Source organism: Octodon degus, unplaced genomic scaffold, assembly GCF_000260255.1.
Source record: "Octodon degus isolate 3935 unplaced genomic scaffold, OctDeg1.0 scaffold00110, whole genome shotgun sequence".
Taxonomy (NCBI): Eukaryota; Metazoa; Chordata; class Mammalia; order Rodentia; family Octodontidae; genus Octodon; species Octodon degus.
In genome coordinates, this window is record NW_004524686.1 from 310,670 (window position 1) to 328,177 (window position 17,508).

Sequence of the window (17,508 nt, forward strand, 5' to 3'; positions counted from 1 at the left end):
GGAACACTCTGTATATGTCCACCAAGTCCATTTGTTTCAAACTCTGGTTCAGTTCTGTTATTTCTTTGCTAAGTTTTTGTCTGGTTGACCTATCCTTTTGGGATAAGTGTGTATTAAGTTCTCCTGTTACAATTTTGGTATTGGATATTAGATTTTTCATGTCCATTAAGATTTGTTTCATATAGTTGGGTGCTCCCGTGTTTGGTGCATACATATTTATGAGTGTTACCTCTTCCTCTTGTATTTTTCCCCTAACCAATATATAGTGGCCTTGTTTATTTTGCTTGATCATTCTTGGTTTGAAGTTGAGATGTCTGAGAATAGGATTGCTACCCCTGATTTTTCTGAGGTGCTGGAGCATGTAGTATTATGTTCCATCCTTTGACTTTCAGGCTATGAATGTCTTTATGAGTTAAATGTCTTTCTTGTATACCGCATATTGTTGGATTTTGTTTCCTAATCCACTGTGCCAGTCTATTTCTCTTAATTGGTGAATTGAGTCCATTTACATTGATGGTAATAATTGAGATGTATTGACTTGTGATTGACATGTTATTTACCTGTTGTTGTTTACTCCTTTTTTTCTTGTGTTTAATTGTTTGCCCTATTTAGTTGGTTGCTTCTGATCTCATTCATGAAGTTCTGATCATTTTGGCCCCTCTCTAGAACATCTTTCAGTAGCCTGTGTAGGGTTGGCTTAGTCATCACAAAATTCTTTAGTTGTTCTTTGTCATGGAAGTATTTCACTTCTCCATCAAACTTAAAAGAGAGTTTTGCAGGGTATAGTAGTTTGGGCTGTAGTTTGTTTTCATAGAGGACCTGAAGTACTCTGCTCCATGCTCTTCTTGCCTTCATGGTCTGTGAAGAGAAGTTGGCTGTAGTTCTGATGGGTTTTCCTTTGAATGTGATCTGCTTCTTTTCTCTAGTGGCTTTCAGTATATTATTCTTCTGCTAGATTTCTGGGATCTTGACTATTATATGTCTTCGTGTGTTTTTAATTGGGTTTAGGTTACTTGGCGTTCTGTATGCTTCAGTTACCTGAATGTCAGATTGTTTCCTCCTATTTGGGAAATTTTCTGCTAATACTTCTGCCCATATATTTTTAATGTCATTTGTAGTGACTCCTTCTTTCTCATTGATACCTATTAGTCTCACATTGTTCTTCTTTACATTGTCTTGCAAGTAATGAATTATTTTTTCCTGCATCCTCATTGTTTTTAAGAGATCTTTTTGTATCTTTTCACTATGTACACCAGCACCTTTAAAATCTGAAACTTTGTCTTCACTTTCGCTCAAATGGTTTTGCAAGCTTGTGATTGAGAGTTTAATTTCCTCTATATCTCTTTGACTCTGCTTCATGCGATCTATTTCTTTCCTGTGTTGCTCATTCAAGGAATCCATCATTTTTCTAATCTCTATTTTTTATTAATGTCTTCTTTAGAAGCAGTTATTAATTCTGTCACTGCAGAGTCTTTTCAGATTGGGTTTCCTCCCTATGTTTCTGTATTTGATTCTTTACTTCAGATGCTATGACTTCAGAGAATTCCTTTTTTATTTCAATAAACAATTCCACTCTGAGTTCCTCTATGACCTTTTGCTGTTGCTTGTTACTTTTGACATGATTAATTCATACATTTCAGCTGAGCTAGTGTCCTCTGCACTTCTTCTGGGTGGGCATTGGTTTTCCTCCATATGTTTCTGCATTTGATTCTTTACTGCAGATGCTATTAATTCAGGGATTTCTTGTTTCATTTCAAATCTGATTTCCTCTATACCTTTCTGCAGCTGTTTCTTTATTTCAGAAGCTATTAATTCATTGATTTCAGCTGTGTGATTCCCAATTTCTTCTGTGTTAGTATCCTCTGCACTTGTTATGGGTGGGCTTGGGATCTGAGATTGCATTTTGCTCCTTCTCTTTGTCATTTTGTATAGCACTATCTTCTATCTTTGTTGTAGAGCTTTGGTGCAATTATAACCTTAGCACCTACTGAAATTCAGGTGCAGATTTACAAAGTTTGAATTTATCCAATTGTGCCTGTCTTGGGTCTGGCTGCTGTGCTCAGCTCCTTCCTGCTGCCACCCTTCGGAGTGAACCTGTTGTGCCCCCCTGGCAAGATGATCTGCTCCTGGACTAGGTGGGTTGTTCTGTCCCCTACTCTCTCTGCAGGGACTGCAGCTGCAGAGTTTCACCCCAGGCCTGAATGCCAGGCCTAAGCTGAGTCTGAAAGGGACAAGGTGGAGTAGGGGGGAGAGGAAGCTCTCCCACACACTGACCGGGTCTGGGCTAGGGCTGCATCTGGGGGTCCTGAGAATGCGGAAGAAGTGCTCACTCACTGGGAGGGAGTGGGGAGGACTGCGGAGCCGGGGGGGACCCAAGGGGGGGAAGAGGGTTTCACCCATGCTGCACCTGGGTTTGGACCAGACAGGTCCTGCCAATGCAGTGTAGCTGGAAGCTCTCCCACACTCTCACTGGGCCTGGGCTAGTGCTGGATCTGGTGGTCCCAACAACGCGGAAGATGTTCTCACTCAGTAGACGGTTGGCACAGGGGTGTTAAGAGTGGTGGGAGACCCCTAAGGGTGTGGAAGAGGGTCTCACCCACGCTGCGCCTGGGCTTGGACCCCACAGGTCCCGCTCGTGCAGGGTAGCCAGAAGCTCTCCCACACACTTACCAGCTATTTCTATTTTTTGGTACTTCACACTGTGCCTGGTGAGTGGAGGGTACTTAATTAAGCAGAAATTCAAGACCCTTAAAGACCAGGAATAGTAGATTCCAGGAAGATAAAATGTTAGGAGATTTCAATTCTACATTGGGAAGAAAAAATTAAAAGAGAAGGAAAATGATATTAATTAATAGTTGTGGTAAATTAAGACACCTACAGATTCTGTGCAATTGAGTATTTTATCCATTTTCGATTTATATTTGCATTATGTCTAGCAAAAATTATAAATGAATAAGTATGCATAATATGCATGTTTTATGTTCACAAAATTATATTTATACACAACAAAGTATTAATGATGGTTATTTTGCCAGAAGGTAAAATGTGTATTATGGGAAATTTGAGTGAAGCTTATTTACAGCTGTTGAATTTGTGTGACTTTTTTTGTTACCCCCATGTTCCCCTTCCTCTAAAGGAGCCTTGCTAATGTTTTGTGCATGTCTCCTTCTTTTACAGGCTCTTCCCCAGGAAATATCTCTGAGTTGGGACAAGAAACAAGACTCTTGCGAGTGTTTCCTCAACTGTTTCAGAGTCAGTCTGTTAACCTGAGGCATGCATTGCTACCTGTCTTCAGCACCTGTGACATACCCCGTAGCTCCCTGACTCCAGACCGTAATAAGCACAAGAAACTAAAACTACATAAAGAACCAGCACTTATCTTTTTGTCCACTATTGTGTCTCCAGGATTTCCAACGATGCCTAGCATAGACCAAGTGCTATATAGATAAATACTTTAAAAGTAAATTAATAATGCTTTTGCTTTCTGCCATTTCCTGCCCCCTCCAGATAGGCTGCCTGTGTCCTGTGGTGCTCATGACTAAGCCAATCAATCCACCTTGTGAATGAAGACTGACATGTCTGCTACCTCTGTACTCTTGGTCTATGTGCTCCAATACTGACTTCATGGGTACTAGTGTTGGCCTTTTCTCTCTGCTGCTAGCTACTGAGTTCATCCTTCACTTGGCCCCAAGTTTAAGAGAAGAAAGTTATTATATATTAATTGCTCTCAAACCTTGACATTTTAATCATTAAAATGTCATTTTTATCTTAAATTGACTTGTTAGAGAGTTATGTTTCTTTGTAAAACCCATGTTGATGGTCTCGCTGTTTCTCCCACTCCTCTACAGGCACCAGCAAACTGCATCTATCTAATAAGCCAACAACATGTCTTATGAAAGCACAGTGGAAAGGGGGGAAGTGAGGCATGACATCCCTGCAGACTTTGCATTTGCCTCTTGCCGTAGTCTGTATATTTGTGTCCTCCTGAAATGTATAAGTTGAAACCTGGACCCAACATGAAAATGCTAGGAAGGAAGGCAACAGCTGAAGAGGTCTAAGAACATAGCCCTCATCAGTAGGATGAATGGTCTTCTAAAAGAAGACCAAGAGAGCTGCCTTGCTCCTTAGGACACAGCTAAAATACAGTGTTGATGACTATAAAGCAAGATGCAACAGGGCATTGAATTTGCTAGTGCCCTGATCTTGGACGTCCCACCCTCTAGGACTCTGAGAAATAAATTTATATGGTCTATAAAATGTATATTATTTTTATAGCACTTTCAGCAGATAGAACAACCTCACACAACTCTTAATAGGCTATGTCCCCAAAGACGCCCCCCCAACACATGCTCTGACCCTTAGCTCTTTTTTCTTCTCTAGGGTGAAAAAAAGTCCACACTCCAAAAGGGCTGACCTGAGAGAGTACTAGGTTTGGCAGAAAGGAATACTGAGCTCTTTGTTCTCACAGAAACAATATCCACCCACCATGTTTCATAACATAAGAATCTCCAGGGGCACCTTTGTGAGGCTGCTTCCCCGATCTTCATGCAGTTCTCCTACACCTGCCCACCAGAGACCAAAGAGATGGACAGTTAAGTACCTCTAGATTTACCACAAATAACTCTTAAATTAGGTTGTAGAATCATGGAAATAGATACTGCGATCTTCTGCCTAGAAGTTAATAGCCAGCTACAACTGTTGTCTTGCAAAATTACACCATTAAGCAACCACACAACCTGCTTATTCCTTTAGACTGCCAGTGACCTGAAGGATTATTCATACATTTAAAAGGGGAAAAAAAGACATTTGTATGAGGCAGTTGTTGGCACTATTTTCCCTTCTACTTATAGCTTTAATGCAGCAGGGCCATGAGCCACAAACAGTATTCCAACAATAATAACACAAGAAAGACTACCATTGTTACAACAAGGAAATAGATGTGTAGACATGGGAAAGAAATGCTAAATAAGTATCTTTGCTTTCCCTCCTTCTTCAAAACTGCTGTTTACATTCTAGTTTCTGCTATGGGAGATGGACTCACAGCCTTCCTAAATTTTTAAACTGAAAGACACATTTTCCGATAATAAAATAATTGGCCACAAAATCACAGTCAAGCAATGTGGACATAGTATGAAATTCATCTTAGATGAGATATTAGCTAAATATTAAAACCAATTATCTAAAGAGCCACAATAATTTTCGGTTACATACACTTGAAATTTAAGAAAAACATTAGCCTTCTTCTTAAGTTTTCAGAACCAATAAAAGCAACAGAACCTGGCTATATATTAAAATCACCCAGTAGGGTCAAAATATATTTTAGGAGAATGATCAGATGGTCATACTGCCCACTGGAGCAAAAGGAGGAAATAGAGCAGGGAAACAAAAATACAAAAACAATGACAAAACAAACCAAATAACCTAATAGGCTTTAGCACAGAACATTTCCCTCTGTGTTCTTTTTTTTTTTTTTTTTTTTTTTTTTTTTTTTTTTTTTGGTGGAAGTGGGGATTGAACACAGGCCCCTGCGCTTGCCAGGCAAGCACTTATTCCATTGGACCATCTCCCCAGTCCCTACCCTCTGTTCTTATAAAATGCTTTTCCTTGATGTAATTTCCCTTAGATGAATAATATATACTCTACCCGTCCTGGTCAGAGGGTAAGTCAATTTGTTGTACATATGTCAACCACCCAGTTCCACATATTCCTCTCTAGATATTCAGAGCAGAGCAAGTCACAAAGCCTGTATGCTTTCAGAGATAAAACAATGACTACTGGGCCAAGTTTCTAAGATGACCGTCCCTGGTCCATCATATTTTAACTTGCCCCAGATGTGTTACTAAGGGAGATTTCTTTTGTTGTTTGTTTTTAGAGAATATCTAAGGGAACATGATAAATGGACTTGATTTCCAACTCAGATAGTGATATCTAACAGCTTAGAGATAAGATTGTGATGGGCAGAAAGCAGTTTTGCCAGTTCCACAACTTACCCACGTGACACTGAGAAAGTAACAATTAAGCATTAATTATTAAAGCACTATTAGTGCTTTGTTGGGATTAACACATCTACTCCTCGAAAAGAATCTATAAATCAGGTCTGATATGAAAAGAATAAACAATATGCTCAAGATCATGAAGGTAAGACAAAGAATTGGGATTAAATGCAAGAAGCCTTGCTACTAGAGTCTTTTTTTCTGTACTCTTAACCACATCATTGATGATCTTCTTTTTTGAGACAGAGTTTCACTAAGTTGTTAAATTGCATAGGCTAGGATTGAACTTTTAGTTTTCCTGTCTCAGCAGTCCAGAATGCTGGGGGTTTAGTGCTCACCACTATACCTAGCTTGGCTTTTAATTATTTTTTCATTATTTATTTATTTATTTATTTGGTACAGGGTCTCACTATGCAGCTCAGACTCATAGTGATCCTTCCGTTTCAACCTCCGTACACTGGGATTACACATATTTGCCATCATGCCCAGGTTCAGGGTTGGCACAGTGCACCTGGGGTTGCAGGCCAACATGGCATGGCATGTGGTACTGGGGATCAAGGCACTTAGACCACCAAGCTATCTCCCCAGCGTGGCTTTTAAATTTATAGACAGGACCCATTGTAATAAATCCTTTTTACTATGAACCATAGTATGAAATATTTTCTATTACACAGCTCACTGCACACACACTTTATGTGAGCATCATTGATGTCTACACGCATCTTTGAAATAACAATTTAATGAAAGTACTCTTCACGCAGTGCATTGTTGTGTTATAAGTGTATTTGTTCTTTAAATAAATATTCTTTAAGAATGGCTACCATCAAAAAAATCAACTGAAAAGACTGTTGAGAGAAAGGAACCCTTCTACATTGTTGGTGGGGATAAAAACTAGTACAATCACTATGGAAATCAGAATGAAGATTCCTCAAAAAACTAAAGAGGGAAACCCCACTTGACCCAGTTATTTGCTTTCTAGATATCTTCCAAAAAAGAGTTTAAAACCGTCACATTACAGTGTTACATCCATATCCACACTGGTAGCAACACAGCTTGTAATAACTACATCTTGGAAATGCCTATACCCATCAGGGGATGAATGGCTAAATAAAATGTGGTATTTATGCACAATGGAATACTACTCTACTATAAAGAAAGGTAAATTTGAGGCATTCAGCAATGCATGGGTATACTTTGAGACTATATTAAACGAAATAACTCAGACATAGAAGCTTAAAATCACAGAATCACCTCTTACACAAGACCCACAAAATATAAGTAAAGAACAAAATAAAAAGAAAACAAGAAGTAAATCTTTATCAAATGGAAAGAGGGACAAGAGATGGAGGAGGGAGGAGGGAGGTGAGGGACAGAGAATGGGGGGAAAAAGAATTGGAAAAAAATGGAACTAGAGCTTTTCTAAATGAGACAGGAACCAAGAATTGGAAAGAGCAGCAAGGAATGGGAGGGATAAAGGGTGGGGAAAACTGAAGATGTATTATGTACCTGTATAAACTTCCCATGATAAATGAAATCATTATGTACTGTAAACATGTACTAATGAAAAATTATAAATAAATATTCTGTAAAATGCCATCTTAAAAGCTGACAATAGCAGATTGAATCCTTCTCACAGCAAATCCCTCCCCATTAAACTGATACAAAGACGGACTGCACCATATCTCCAAGTTTGAAAGCTAAGGAACTATGTTTCTTTTTACCAGTATGGGAATTTTGTCAGGATTTGTTACTGTAAGATATTCAGAGCAGTTAGCATAACCCCGAGTGCATAACACAGTGTGCACTCCACATATGTGTCTGTTATTGGTCTTGAAAAGCAGATGTAATAATGGGGGACAGGAACACCAAGGGGGAAACCCTTTCTTGGCTATGAATAAATTTAGTGCCAATTAAAATCTGTCCTTGACAGTAAGGTGGGGGATTCCCCAGTACTTTTAACTTATCCTGCAATGCAAATCCATATTCAAAGAGAGAGCTGGCTGGAGGGCAACTCCTGTTCCTCTTCCCCGCTAAACATGAGCAGATCATGCATCTTTCTGCTGGAACCTTTGGTCACTCTTTTTACTGATTTACCTTTCCATCCAACACTTTGGCTACATACAATGATCTATATAAAATTGGTCCTCAAAAAAGTCTTGCTAGGGAGAAGGAGATCGAACCAAGAACTTAACTACTGAGCTCTAGTTCCAGCCCTTTCTTTTTCTCTTTTTTTATACTGAGACAGGGCCTCACTAACACATTAAATTGCCCAGATTGGGTGCAATTCTTCTGACTCGGTCTCTCAGAGTGTTAGGGCTACAAGTGTACACCACCACACCTGGCTAGAAACATTTATTTCTTATTGTAATGCTGTCAAATTGTCACAAACGTAGTGGTTTCAAATGTCACCAGTTTAAGGAAGAATTGATTTTCTTATCTTTTCCAACTTCTTTCTAGAAGGCCCTAGTATTTCTTGGGTAACCTGCACAAAAAGGAGAATAATATGCAGCCATAATAAGACATAAAATTGATTAAACATTTACTCTGTGGGATGTGGCAGATATTTTGTTAAGTGCTTTACTGGCTTTTAATTATTTTCTTTGTAAGAAACCAAGACTTGGGGCCAGAGAGATAGCTTAGTGGCATAATGCCTGCGTGGCAAGCACAAGGTCCTGATTCCCAGTACAAGAGAAAAGACAGACAGACAGACAGACAGAAAGAAAGAAAGAAAGAAAGAAAGAAAGAAAGAAAGAAAGAAAGAAAGAAAGAAAGAAAGAAAACAAGCCAAGACTTGAGAAAGTGATGCAAATTGTCCAAAGTTACATAAACAAAAAGTAGCAAATCCAGGTCTGACTTATTTCAAAAATCATGCTCTACTAGTGCATTACATGTGAAGTCTAAGTGTGTGTTCATTGAACTATACAAAAGCTTGCTCCATCACATTTTTCTTTTACACTATTACCCTAAAGATTTTATCTTGAACAATTTATTTACTGTTTTTATTGAACAAAGACAAAGGTCCCATTGTAAGAGCTAATAGCTTTCTTGCTAACCTCTTTGCCTCTGTTTGTATTCATTTAGTTCCAGCCAAAATATTTTAACATACTTTGAATGTTTTGAACTACTGAACACAGGAACTCATATAGTTTGATCAATTCATAGCCAATTGATCAATGTTTGGTCAATGTTTGATCAATTGTTCCAGGTTGAAATAAGGATTTAGAGGCTAAGAGAAGATGGAATGCAGGTGGAATGGTTAGAAGAAAAGAGGTCAGGCCTCAGTCTCAAAGACAGAGAGATTTCAGAAGGGTCAGAGGAGAAATAATAAGAATGCCACTGTGGAATGGAGCAATACACAGAGGAACAAAATGTAAGAAGCTTCTTGTGCAGAATAGGAAACAGAGATCAACAAAGAATAAATAAAGCAGCAAAGTAAAAGTTTTGGAAGACAGAGCAAGTGTGAATTTAACCAGGCAGGAAAATCCAGATCTACAGTTTCTGAGAAGGAGTATTTATTATTGGAGGGGTTAATTATCACTAGAAAAAAAAATCAAGAGGAAAGGGAAGGTGAAGAATTTAAAAATAGCAGGCACCTTCTAGGAGGGAAATTGGGTCACTGGGAAACCTGAGAAGGTTGCACACTACCTTTTCACTATATGTTCTCTTGAGTCCTCTAATCTTTGTACAGTGCAGATACATGAGCTAGAACTATGCAAGTAGGTATAAGACGATCTTTACTGACCCTAAGTGCCAGAGGGCAGAATTAAACATCTGCTCTTTTTATACTTAAGAGCTCAAGATAAAACATAGTTCTTTCTTATTCTGTGCACACACACACACACACACACACACACACACACACTACCTGTAATGCTACCTCCGGTATGTTTTCATGGTGTAAAAACTTTTCCTTTTCCTTCAGCTTCTTCCTGTGCACTTCATCCTAAGCACAAATTTCAGGCTGGCCTGGTGCACAGGTATTTTAGAGGACCTTTATAGAGCTGCCCAATATGGGTGAGAAGCTATTCCATTTAGTCTCTGAAATCTCACAACCTGTAGGTATTTTATAGGACTTTTATACAGTTGTCCAATGTAGATGACAAGCTACTCCATTTCTTCTCTGAAATTTCACAACAGGTAGTGACACCACAGTCAGTGACAAAATCAAAAGGCAAATACAGGCCAACATAACCCAGCCAGCACCCTGACTCAGGCGATGCCTGCTGGGCTGTCTCAGCCCCACCATCCCATGTGTCCCCTCCATCACCAGTGGATTGGATTCAGTGTTCATCTTGCCAAATGAGTGTGAAATTCAAATGAATTTTTATCACATAGATCGATAGTTACTCTATGATCATGTTTTCAACAGATTACTAGTAAAACAGCTTAATCACTATTTTGTGGGGGAATGTTGAATTTTTGTACTTTCCAAATAAGTATTCTCCTCTTGTTTCTCTGTACTTGTAATAATTGAAATCTCAACAGGCAAAGCAAGTAGCTTATAAAGCCAAGGCAACCAGCCTTTTGCATGAATGTTGTGAGTGGTGACCCAGGCAAATGAAGGGTTTTAGAGTCCTCTGGATGTTTTTGAGATTTACAGCAAGAATTACATTTGAACACAATTCCTTAATCAGCTTGTGGTTTACCTGCATTCAGAGTTGGTCTTAAGCTCTTACTAACATATTAGCTATTGTACATGAGATTATATAAACAAATGCAAGTCATAGCAGATACAGGAGAGATAATAAAGCAAAACCATACCGGCACAGCTAGGTCCCAAAAGCCAATTTGTTTATGCTTTGCATATTCTGCCAACTTCCATTTGTAAAGTGTCATGCTACTTTGAATACACTATATCCAACTACCTGATCTGCTTGTCCTGTGTTACTAATAAGAGAAATATTTATTGGTCTTCGCATAGATGAGTAATTTTAGAAACTACATTAATAGGAAAACATCCAAGGGTAGAATGATTGATAAGCTTCTTAAACCTGTTTCCTTTTGAGGCTTGCAGCAGGCAGGATGCTTGGGTGTTTTCTTATACATTCCTGGCGCAGCGTTCACCATCCAAACAGCACCCAACTCAAATAAAGAAAACTTTAGAGCAGGGCCAGAGTCCAAAACTAAAATTAATTCATGTGTCATAACTGCTGAAGTATTTGCATTTGTTATCTCCTTCTCTTATCTATTAATTCTTCTAAATGACAAAAGCAAGTTTCAGCAAGGGTACACAATATAGCTATCAAAATAGGGACCAACTATGGAAAGGAACAGATAATACTTGATTTGTTTTGTCATCTTTTTTTCAATCGTGTGTACTTTTTCTCCTCTTAATTTCTTACACAGTTATTTTTTTCTTTCTTCTTCCAATTTTACATGCCTATATCTGGTAATATTAATAACTGGTTGGAAGACAACACTATAAATTATAACAAATACTGCAAAATTCATATTACTTTGTTAAGTGAAATTCTGTATCACTTGTAATTTTTTTCTGTTTTAATTTTAATTTATACTCTTCAAAAGAATAAAAAATAGACCAACCATGATCCTCAAAACATTTTTATGTGTTACTAAGCCCAAGTATACATGCAAATTTTTAGAAATTTTCTCATCTACTTACAAATTATAGATTAGAACTTACAAATTTGTGATATTCAATTCTTTTTTATTAATTTTATTGAGAAAAAAATGCAATGTGACAGCTTCAAAACATGTTGGTAGGAAAGTTACAACAATTAATACATTTCATATTATTGTCTTTGTAGTAGTCATTCATAGCACAAGATGCAAAAATGCTATCTTGTCCAAACATTATTAGTATAGATTTTTCTTCTTACTGAATTAAGAGAAAGTAGCTATATATCTATCCTGACTATTTTGTATATACAGATACAAAATTATCCTTCATTTATATCACCCTTTTTTGTTTAGTTTTGTCAGAGATGGGTATTGTGTTGCCATCGTGGGATACTCAATTCTTAATATGCCTTATTGCCTCAAGTGCAAGAGAAAATTTGTTATGACAACTCTCTGTGACTATTATGACACAGAACTACAACTGGTCCTGAATTATATGCTTGTCATTCTTAGTCTTTGTGGTTCTCCTTAAAATGTATCTCACAGACTCTGGAAAATCTTTGAGTCTGTGACACTAAAACTTATCCTGTTCTTTAAATTGCTGCTTTAGGGCCAGCCAGATAGCTCAGTGCACTAAAGTGCCTGCATAGCAAGAGCAGGGCCTGGGGTTTGATGCCTGGCATGCTCTGCCAGCCCTGCCCCCGGGGCATGCTGATATGGCAACTGAGACTGGGTGTGGTGGCATGTGTGCCTCTAATCCCAGCACTTGGGAGGCTGAAAACAGGAGGAGCACTATGAGTCAGATCTGTGTAGTGAGACCCTGTAGGCCCTAGGTAGATAGATAGATAGATAGATAGATAGATAGATAGATAGATAGATGATAATGTACTTCTTTCCTTAAGTCTGCCCACTCATTTATAGTCTGTAAAATACTACCACTTGAATTTCATTTTCCCTACCTTTTTGTAATGTAGTGAATTGCCAGCTCGTAATCAACTTGTTACAATCAGCTAACTGAGCTAGCACAGTGCTGGGTGTGGAGGTCCAGCTGAGGATGGTTGCCAGCCACATAAGAGGCAGAACTGGAGAAGCTGTTAGGGATGCTGTTTGGCAAAGCTGCTGGTTCTCTTGGGCTGTTAGGCTGGGTGACCTTGTCATGCTGGCTTTCCTGGTGAACCTGGCTATTCTCATTGGAAGTGGAGCTCGGGACCTTGCTGTCTCTGAAAATGGCTGTGGTTCACTTTGGGGGAGCTCTGGTCCTCATCTTGAACATCGCTTCCTGGCTCCAGAGGGGAAGATGGTACGCATCTCAGTCTCCTGGAGAAGCTTGTCACTTTGGCTTTCCTGATGGTAACTCAACTTTTCTCATCATTGAAGGAGCATGGGACTTCACTATTGCTGATGGCTGTGGTCCTTTTCAAGGGAGCTCTGGTCCTTACTTTGAACATTGCTTCCTAGCTCTAGTTCAGATCTCTCAACCTGCTAGTGCAGATTCTTCATCCTGCTCTCATAGATTTTCTAGCTTGCACCACTGCCCTTTGGGCCTGCCCAGCACATATCTGTGAAGGGGGCCTGCATGAGACATTATCATATGCTCTAGGCCTCCAGCTAGACTTGTGGAAGGCATTGTTCTGAGCTCTAGGTTTTCAACTTGATTCATGTAGGATGTTAGGATCCAGGCCTTCAACTGGATTTTTTGGTCCTTAGTATGTGGGCGGATTTCATACACTCCTTGTATATGATTCTTTGGGTGATTCATTATAAAATAATCTTATAAAATGTGTTCTGAACTGTATTATTCCCCTTTGCAAAACCCCAAACTATGACAAGGTACCTCCTCACTTTAGCGTGAATATCAGTGAATCTTTTCACCATGATGCTGTTATGTACTTACATGCATATATGCACTCTTCTGTGTCTCTAATGCAAGGTGGTTAATGGTCAAGATATCTCAGCTGTTTAATTCAGATGTATGCACCACTTGGATACTTACTAACAAGAAATGTAACACAATTATTCTGAGTTCACCATCTGACACAAAGCAAATAGAAAGCTTCAAATTCAGGACACTTGGCTCCTAGGTTTACATGCACAAGTCCCAGTTTTATTGTAACTCAAAGATGCTTGTCATGAACTCCATTAACAAGCACTCTCTAATGTAACCCACCTGAATTCGACTATTTGGTTTACTTCTAGCTCTGTCACTACCTATAGGTATTTTGAGACTAATTACTTTTAGGCTCAGATTTATCTACTTTAAATTGGGACTTGATAGGAAAATATTCAACACCATTCCTTCCTCCATTCTGGGTACTTCCTTCCACAGGAGAGTTCTTTTACTGAAGTAATTCTCTTGGCCTCTTTCTCCCATTCACCACCACCACCCACCTAGCCAAAGCACTCTGTCCTAGAAGAATAAGAGTTTCTTCCCTGATTTGTGAGTTTAGGAACATGGTAGCTCAACCCCTTTCTATCTGGAATCTTACTGCTTTCAGAAAAAAAAAAAAAAAAAAAAAACCATTCTGCCTTGTTTCATATGCAATAAGCTGGTCATGGCAGGCATCCATAGGGACAGGGCTGAGTTTGTCCTTCCAACAGTTAGGTTCATACAGGATTAGCAGCCCATTTGCCTGATATATCTATATCATGTCTCCAGATTTTAGCAGCGAAGTTGACTGGCCCCCATCCACACTACTCTTTGGCTTACTTCTCCTTTGGTTCTAAGTGATATTAGAAGAATAGGAATTGTTAGTCTATGATATAACTCTAACACTAGAGTTAACATTAATTACAAGACTGGCCTAAAATCTGTTAGAGTATAGAAATGCCTTTTACACATAAAACCCTTCAACTTTCATTTTTTTCATGCATCTATTTCACACTAAGTTTTTTTTTAATGTATGCATTGAGGCAGATGAATGAGATTTGACTAAATCTACCAAAAGAAAAAATTCTGACAATACATAAAATCATTCCTAACAGCAAACTGTTACTAAAGAGACATGTTAACATTGTAAGATTCCTGACTGTACTTCTTTAAAAGATATTCTTTCCAAGCATCCTGGAAGACTGAAGCAGGAGACATTCAAGATCAAGAACAGCCCAGCAATTTGATGAAATCCTGTCTCAATAATACATTAAAAGCAGAGGGCTGGTGACATAGCCTAGTGTGAAGAACTTGGACCCTAGCACAGTGTGTGTTGGGGTACAAGGTGCTATATCCTTGCTGTATCAATCAGCCTGCTTATTGCATAGACACAATACTTGATACCCACAATTTAAGGGAGAAAAAGCTAATGTTCCTCATAGCTTTGGGAGGCTCAGTCCATGGTTGGCTAGCTCAAAGGCAAACACATCAAGAAAGAGGTGATGGCAGAGCAAAGATACTTCCTTTGTGGTCACTGGAAATGGAGCAAGAGAACAAGGCCAGGGAAGGAGGGCAGGGAGCCAGATACAGTACTCAAAGACATGCTCCCAAATTCTACACAGGCACACCCAGAGATGTTCTCCACCAAAATTTTTCCTTATACTAAGAATCACCAACCCCAGGCCACAGTTTCATACCAATCCATGACCCTCTAGGATCATAATTTGATCCCCGGCACTACCTGCCACACCAGCCCTACACCCAGGGTGGACTGACCTGGCAAATAAATAAATAAATAAACTTCATCTGTATTCATAGCGACTCTCTACACTCAGTATCCCCTAAGCAACACCTCTCTCAACTCAGTGACAGCATTAGATTCCGACTAGAGCACAATCCCTGTTGTAAACTGAGTATGTGGGGGGGTATAGGCTATGTACTTTTTTGTGTCCCCTTCGTCTCTACCCTCCTTCTCTTTTGCCAGTGTCACATTCATCTTTTTTTAAGTTCTTCTAAATTATGCATGAGATTAATAACCAGTCTGTTAGGACAAAAGACATATAGAACAATTATGCTAAATCAAGGTATGCTTTTTTATGCATTGGCCATGACACTTTTTTGTGTCTCTTTTTCATTATGTCTTTATTTTGCATTTTACTTATATACCAAACTTCTCATATAAGAGGAGCCATGTGGTATTTAAGCTAGTTTTGTCTGGTTTACTTCACTTAACATTATGACGTCAAGGTGACTCATTTTCCTATGAATGACTCACATCTATTCTTCTTTATGGCAAAATAGTACTCTACTGTGCATAAATACCACATTTTCTTTTATCTATAGAGAGCCCTTCCTGGGCCTCATCTCAGTCCTAGAAGTTTATATTTGTAATCCCATGGATAAGTTAATGGAATCCCATCAAGTTAATTCCAATCTCCCACTTACAGTGCAACCCATGGCAAGAATAAGACAACAAAGCATATTTATAGTTATAGGAAGTCAAGGGGTCCTACGTCCAGCCATGATGATGGCAATCCAGAACAAAGGCCTTGACCCAAGGTCAAACCTGGATTCTATTCAGTCATGACTTTTGCTAAAACTCCATTGATCACCTGCTGTAGTGGTCCATATCTTGTGTCAACTTGGCTGGATCACCTCGCAGTTCCCAATACTCAATCACAAACTCCAGAAGCCAAGCCACTCCATGACTGCATGAGGCTTTGAGGGGACAGCTATACACAAGCCATAACACGTCACTATTCAAAAGGTTTTTAATTTGACATGATCCCGCTTGTCAATTCTTGATATTATTTCTTGAGTAACTGGTATTACTTCTTGGACAACTGGTATTACTGAGTAACTGATGTTATTTCTTGAGGCAGAAAGTCTCTGCTCAAATTGATGACTTCAAGTATTTTACCTATTTAATCTGCCAGTAGATTGTGGTTTTTGTTCTAATGCTTACATACCTGGCCCATTTTTATCTTAGTCGGACGTCTAAGTTCAATCTTTGGTCAGTAGATAGTCAACTTATCAGCACTATTTGTTAAAGAGCAAAAGATGGCTCCTTTGTTATGTTGATCTGTAGGTCTGGCTTTATTTATTTATTTACTTATTTAGCCTATTTTGTGCTGTTTTTATCACTAGTTTTTGTAGTAAAACTTGAAGTCTGAGATCTTGATGTTTCAATTTCATTAGTTTCTTCTCTGATCTTTATAACTTTCATCCTCATGATAGATTTGGGGTTCAATGTTCTTGTTTTTCTAGGATCTTAAGGTATATCCTCAGGTTATTTGAGCTTCCTCTGTTTTTCTGATATGAGAACTCCCTTCTATAAACTTTCCTCATAGGACTGCTTCCACTATAGCCTATAGGTTCCGATATGTCTTAATAGAATTAGCATTTGATTGTAGAAACTGCCTAATTTCTCTTTTAATTTCCTCTCAGACTCATTGATTACTTAGGAGGGTATTGAATTTCCATTTGTTTGCATAGTTTCTACGGCATCTGTCACCACTGTTTCTAGTTTCATTTCACTATGATCTGATAAAATGCATGAAATAGTTTTAATCCTTTTGTATTTGCTTAAGCATTTTTTATATGCTCTTATGTGATCTATTTTGGAGAAAGTCCCATATACTATTGAGAAAAATGAATGTGCCTGTTGATGAATGGAACAGGCTGTAGATACATATTAAGCCCATTTAGCTAAAGATTTGATTCAACTCTGGTATTTCTTGGTTGATTTTTTTTTTTTTTTGTCTAGTTGATTTGTCCATTTGTGACAGTTGAGTACTGAGGCCCGCCATACTCCAAAAACATGAAACGTATGAATAAAGCTAGTACCATTTTTTCCTCACAAGGTTTTGACTCTGAACCAGCATCAATGTTATAAGCAAGGTCCTAAAAAAGCCAGAGGGGCAAATTATCTGACTGAAATACAGTGTGGGCTCCTAGATGTGTAATAACTACTCCATGACCTCATCAAGCTTCTCTAGCTAGACGGCACAGGATATATGTGCAGTTTTGCAAAGCTGGGTTTCTTGAGTCAACTCAAGGAGAAAAATA